We start from the raw sequence: 7,313 nt of genomic DNA, 5'->3' as shown, positions 1-7,313 counted from the left end.
TCGGAAGAAGACATCGGGCACCCGTTACACGACTCGGAATGGACCAAGGCGCTTGAAGCTCCAAAACATACATCTCGGAACGCCCGTTTTAAAAACATCCAATATTACATATTACACAGGGCGTACCTGACGCCGGCGCGGCTGCAGAAATTTTACCCCACCACTCAATTCCTCTGCCCCAGATGCCACTCCCCAGCTGCAGATTTCCGTCACATGTTCTGGAGCTGCCCAGACCTCCACCCCCTATGGCGGACGGTACACGACACACTGAAAGACCTCACGGGCCTCTCAACCCTAGACACCTGGGAATCCAGCGCGTTGGGCATTTTCCACATTCCGAAACAGCTCCCGGCACACAAGCGCTTTGTATCCCTGGCATTACTACTAGCGAAAAGATGTATAGCTATGCACTGGCAGTCATCAGAGGGCCCCCCCCACAGCAGCATGGACAGGGGCAGTATGTAAATGGGCAGCGGCGGAAGAAGACGCCCTGCGGGAGGAGGAAGCTAAGGGCGCCCGTATAAAACCCCATCTCTATGGAATGGGCCATATTATTGCATCGTTTCCGACAGCTGACACGCCCCGATGACCCGAGCACTCCCACCCCCACAACTACATCCACCCCGGCAGACTCCCCCACCCCCGCGAACCTACAGCCCCTAGACAACGACTAATGCCGGACGCTGGTGACCCTCAGTCCCACACTTCTACCCTGCTCCCAGGGCATCTGGCCCGATGCTCAATCTGACACGACACTCCCGCGCTCTAGCAACCCGGCCCACTGTAAGCGCGAGCCTTTGACCCCTCAGACGCCCTACCCCCATCTCTTCTCAATATGCCCGTGCAAACGCCCAGATGCTCCTTCCCCGAGTTCTGTCCCCCCAGTTACTTGGCAACACCACAGTACAGCCTCTGCAGACCCACTCCAATGCTCCCCATGATGTTGATTCACATGCTTGTGCCTTTTCCTTTCTCCTTGAATTTCTTTTATCCTACATTTTCTAGCATATGTGATTACTTACATGGTCTGTACTGCTCTGATAACGAAATGCCAATAAAAACAAGTTTAAAAAAAAAAATGTTCACTCTCTTTATTCTACCTTTTTCCAACATATAATTCGTTTCGCAACCCACTACCTTCTGTAACTGTTCGCTGAAGCAAAGCTTTCTTCATTCTCGAGCTTGCAATGGGCTTGAACTGTACTCTAGTAGCAGTCCTGTAACCATGGCTAAAACCCATGCATCATTAGTGATCTGTTTTCACATCTTCACATAAAATCTCATACTTCCTCTGACCTTTCTGTGGATAAAACCAGAAATACTGTTTGTACTCAGCTGTTCCCGATGCAGAAGACTGCCCTCTACCCCTTGATGTCCTAGCTTTGGATGCTCTTCCTCGTTGATAGTAAAACCACTCACTGTACGATCCTTGGACTCCTTTATACATCCCTCTCCATGCATATTACGACTCATAAAACCTTTGGCTGAGAAGTTGTCCTCTCCTCCCAGCCCCGCCATATAAATTACTTGTCCTGAGAAAACATTACACATCAAAAAGTGCCTTAGCTAGAGCCTTGAAAGTCTGCACACACTTTCCGAGTGCCTTGATCATTCTTTCTCCTTTTGCCTCCTCACTCAGCTCCTTGCTGGCAAACTTTGGGTTTATTCAAAGGAGTACAGCCTTCAGAGGCTCAGAAATCAACCCAGCACATGCAATGCCTAAAAAGGAAATTGCTCGTTGGCACCATCCTCTAAGCAAATTTATGTTCAAGTCAGTATCCTTGACATTCACCTCCTCCACCATATCAAATAACAATATGGTCCACTGGCTAATTTTTAAGAAAAGCAGATATAAATTACTGTATTAGGTATGGTCTTGGTGTGCGAACAAAAATGAAAAGATCATACACAGAATTCTTCAATTTAACAATTTATATTTTCATCTTTTTTTAAACACATACATATATTCAGGAAAAAGTTGCTCACAGAAATGCATAGAAGGAAGTGCTCATGTGTAAAATTATGAAGAAGAAAGTAAAAACATTTAATTAAAGTTAAATCTTTCAATTCAAAACAGTGGCTAATGTATCTTTCCTGAGCCACTGTAGACAGCATGTTTGGAAAAACACTTATTGGTTCAAAAACGTAAAGTCCATTAGTATGAACAGATGGTGATTAAATCCTGGCACACCACTCTTCAGGATCAACATTTTCAATCCATGCAAAAATGAAGTTGCTGACTACTGCATAAGGTGATTTAACACCCTGGCATGCGGGTCAGGACAGTGAAGAAGTGAATGGGCAACCTAAAACCAAAATGACTACGTTTGTCTTGTGTTACAAAACCCATAAACAGGCATCGCCAAGCAAAAAACCTTACTAACCTATATAAAATGTAGACAGTCTCACATTCGAGTAGCCTATAACTGGGCCCAAAATCTCCTAAAACCACTTATCCAGTTAAGTTCAAAATGAATCTGGTGACATAAACTGATTAAAGTATTCAGTAAAGGAAATCAGAATATCTAGCAAAAGTCATAAGTCATAGTGTGAACAGTGGAACAAGTCGTCTGTCTCCTTAGACTGATTCCAAATGCTTACATCTTAGTGTATTCCAACTGCAACTCTCAAAACAACAGCCCATGTGTTCAAGCAGCGCGGAAAGAAGAAACGGATGTTGCGGTGGCAGCATGGACGCAAATCCTGCACCCAGATGTCCAATGCAAAGGTGCGTGTAAGAACTGGGACTGCCAGTTCTCCGGGGGGTAGCATGGCTCGAGCAGGAAGGCGGCCAGGGGCTTATGTGTAAAGCAGCCACTTAACACACACATCCAATAAAACATACAGTGGCGCAATAATGGAGACCACACCAGATGTTGTATTTGAAAAATCAAGATCTTTTATATAGGCTTTCAATCAGAGCAAGGCATTGGTAATTCATTAGCATTTCAAATAAGCATTTCATTAAGACATTTCATGTATCATGTGCAGATTGCATTTCTTTTGAAGAGTAAGCATTTCATTAAGACATTTCATTAAAATTACAGCTAGTTCATCTATGCAATGAAACGTTAACTGACCCCGCCTGTCGCATCAAACTCTTTGACAGGCAAAGGGGTAATGGTATAAACCTGGAGGATCCTACAAGAAGCGACAATTATAATGCATTTAAATAGCACATCAAACCTCTCACGGTCGCTTCTCCTAGAAAGGAATAAAACATATCAGCAAGTACTTTCCAGGTTAATAAAGAACTTCAAAGAACACAGCCTTTAGTCATTTGGGACAAGCTTTTCTTTTTGTGAATACAGGTCGGCTGCGACCTAGATAAGATCATCAGAATACCAAGGAAGCCCACCTCTGCAAGAAAATTCAGTACAGTGAAGTGAACCTCCCTCTCAGTTCCGGCTTGTACATATGGTGCACTAGGAGCAAATCAGGCTTATGGATACAGTGCACCTATAGCATTTCAGCTTTGTAAATACGATTCATGAAGAATAAGTCAGGCTGGTAATTATGCAGCACGATGAGTAATGCAGGCTGGTAAATTTGTAGGCAAAACGATTAAATGAGGCACATTGAGAAAGGGGGCCAACAGGACCCAGTCACAGTTAACCCCGGGGGAGGGGCGACCTCGGGCCTCACTCGGCCTACCGCCCTCCTCCCCAGGGGGTTACCTCACTTCTTCGGCCCTCCAGGGCCCTTGCGTGGTTCTCGGGGAGGGAGTGGGCGCTCTGACCCTCTCAAGGCCTCACTCGACCCAGCGCGGTGCAGACGCCACTTCAGGGCACCGGCGCTGGGGACGAGGCGGGGTTTCCATGCAGAGCAGACGGAGGGGGCTCTCAGGCTCCGCGGCCCCCTCCACAACGATCCAGGGCTTCCCCGTGTGTGTGGGACGAGGCGCGGGGCAGCAGCCAATCGCTGCCCGGCTCAGGCGGGGGCACGGCCGATGACGCGGTTGCGTCTCCCGTCACGTGATGGGCTCCAAGCAGGCTTCAGGCCTAGCGCGGCCTGTCAGTTTCAATGCGGCGGCCCTCGGTGCCAGGGGGGCAAATACGGCGCTGGTCACCACGTGAAGGTGGGCAGCCCCAGGGCAGGCCGGAAGGGCCACAGAAGCGTCACGTGGGCGGCGCTGATGCCGCGAGGACGTGGGGCCTCTTCAGGCGCCTGGGGGAGCTGAGGTACAGCGCTAGCGTCGCTTCTCAGCGCTATGTAGGAGGGCAGATTACAGCGCTCCACAAGTTAGTCAGTCAGAACTGTGGCAGGATGGGGGCAAATTATAGCGCTTATCACACAGTTCAGTCAGGGGGAGACAGGTAGGCCCAGCTGAAGGCAGGGGATTCGCAGGGCAGCTCAGTCCAGTACCTTGTCTCATGAAGTAGGTTTCTTGGCGCTTGGATGATTCTGCACCCTTGGTTACTTGTTGCTTGAAGTTGCAGAAGAGGGGGGGAATGAGTTGAGGGCCTGAAGAATTTCTCCTCAGTCACTGCAGATGGGCCCTGGGGTTCCCTACCACTGGGCCAGATCAGGGGGATAGCTTTGGACACCTCACTGAGCTTAAGAGGCAGCACCTGAATCCTGTCACTCCCAGTAGCATAGGTTCCTCACTAGGCCCTCCCGCCTAAAACTCCTGCGTCGGTTCCCCAGGTCAGTGATGCCCCAACTGACTAGAAAGTTTCCCTCCTTTTCCTTATATAGTGTCAGTTGGCAGTTGGCAGTGGCAGTTGGTGCCTCCCCTATTCTGGAAGGTTCCAGGAGCTTCCCACTCTAACTATGGACAGGGGCTGGGTGGCTGGTGTCGCAACAATGTATGGGGACCCAGCCTGCTCCTGGCAACTAGGGTGCTACACTAAAAAGACCACGCTGCAGTAGCAGGGGCCAGTGGCAGCCATGTTGAAAGTAGAGAGCACCTGCACCCTAACACAGGTTAGCTGTAAAAAGGTGCCCGAAGTCCTAAGGACCAACAGAAAAATAGGTGGAAAAAATGAGGCCAGGGTGAAAAATACAGGGCAAGATCATCCTAAGGCTGACAGGTCTAACATGCGTCCCCCCAGCTGAAAGTGGGGAGAGCTACCCAACCTCTAGGGAGTTCTCGTCACTAAGGCGGAAAAACCGGGAGAGACCGTCAGCATTGGCATGGTCAGCTCCGGGCCGATGTTCCACCCTAAAGTCCATCCCCTGTAGGGAAATAGACCACCTTAGCAACTTTGGGTTTTCGCCTCTTATCTGCATGAGCCAGCGAAGGGGTCGGTGGTCGGTTTGAACCAGTGTGGTTCTTAAAAATCCGGACCCTATTGTTCTCCCGATATCGAGGTCCAATACCCGTGTCACAAAACCTCAACGTACCAAGACGATTTTGGTGTCTATGAACCGATAATAATTAGGACATCATTCCTGTGTATTTGCGTCACAATCGAGGGTTGCCTACACCCCAAAATCGTAGTTTCCGTCCCCATCCCTTAAACTCCATTTTGTGAACGGCATCCATCTTGCATCTTGCCCTCATGTTAAGTCAATTAAAGGTCGAGCTTGATCAAAAGGGACACGTCCACCTTTTCGTGACTTCCCCCATACCTGTCCCAACTGACTCCATTGCCTTAGGCCAAACCTGTTTGGGCAGCTCCTCGCCCAGTGGCCGGATACGATAGCATCAATACATAACATTCCACAAACCATTCACTACATACAGACCATGCTTTCTGCAAACATGCACCTTTCCACATTCCTTGTTTATGGCCAGTTTTATGACTGGGTTGTACCTTTCTTTATTAAGGTTTCATCGATATCTGATGGGAGTTCCAGGCCTAACTGGGTAATCTATCAACAAACTGGACATCTAAAATATGGGCTTGCTTACATGACTCCGCTCTTTGTATTATTGTAGAAATATGTGTATAGCCATATCATAAACTCAGGAATTCTTGCTTGCAGCTATTATTTTTGTATATAAGGAGACGGCTGGTTCTGTAAAAACGAACAGTCTCCCGAGAACCTACTCTCCGTGTGGTGTACTTCTGGGACACGTGTTACTTGGTAGCTACCAATAAAACTTGATCTTTGACGGTAACTAGAAGACTCAGTGTTTCTGTGGTCCGGAACAAGGGAGAACTCAGAGGTCTTCGGGTGCTACCCCCTGGCACCACCGGGTTCCTAAAAACCCGGCACCTCACCAGGAAGTGAGAGCCAAAGAGGTATGGCCTCAACTTCTTCAAAGCCCAGACCACAGCAAAGGCTTCTCGCTCGAAGGTACTCCATCGCCGTTCCCGAGGAAGGAGTCTTCGGGAGATGAAGGCCACAGGTTGGTCTTGACCATCATCATTGAGTTGCGACAGCACGGCGCCTACGCCATGCTCTGAGGCATCTGTCTGCACGATGAATTCTTTTTGGAGGTCCGGAGTGGCCAGCACCGGAGCGGTGCACATCGCGCGCTTCAGTGTTTCAAATGCCTCTTGGCAAGCAGCCGTCCAGATGACCTGACGGGGCTGCTTTTTGGATGTCAACTTAGTCAAGGGGGCCACGATGGTACCATACCCCTTGACGAATCTGCGGTAATAGCCAGTGAGGCCGAGAAAAGCTCGGACCTCAGTCTGAGTTTTGGGGGACTCCTAGGCCATGATGGTCTCAATCTTGGCCTGGAGGGGTTGCACCTTACCTCCGCCCACCAAGTGTCCCAGGTACACGACAGAGCCCTGTCAAATCTGGCACTTGCTAGCCTTGATGGTCAAGCCAGCCCGTTGTAACGCCTGCAGCACCTCCTGGAGATGTTGCAGATGGTCCTCCCAGGTGCTACTGAAGACAGCTATGTCATCCAGGTAAGCTGCTGAGAAGGACTCCAGGCCAGATAATACCTGGTTCACCAACCGCTGGAAGGTGGCCGGAGCATTCTTGAGCCCGAAGGGCATCACCCGAAATTGAAAGTGACCCTCAGGGTCTTCTCCATTGCTCCCTCGGCCATGGCAATCTGCCAGTACCCTGATGTCAAGTCGATGGTGCTGAGGTACTTGGCTGCTCCCAGCCGGTCAATCAGCTCGTCTGCCCGTTGTATCGGGTGAGCATCTGTCTTGGTGACAGAATTCAACCCCCGATAATCCACACAGAACCGAAGTTCTGGTGTGGTGCCCGGTGGAGCCGCTTTTGGCACCAGAACGACCGGACTAGCCCACGGGCTGCTGGAGGGCTCGATTACTCCCAACTCCAGCATCTTGGTCACCTCACCCTGGATGCTGTTCTTTACTTTGTCGGACAGCCAGTAAGACTTGGTTTTCACTGGCGGACTCTCCCCTGTGTCCACATCATGGGTACACAGATGCGTA

The sequence above is a fragment of the Lissotriton helveticus genome, chromosome 7 (genome assembly GCF_964261635.1).
Source record: "Lissotriton helveticus chromosome 7, aLisHel1.1, whole genome shotgun sequence".
In the NCBI taxonomy this organism is placed as follows: domain Eukaryota; kingdom Metazoa; phylum Chordata; class Amphibia; order Caudata; family Salamandridae; genus Lissotriton; species Lissotriton helveticus.
Note: the sequence above shows the minus strand (reverse complement) of the source record.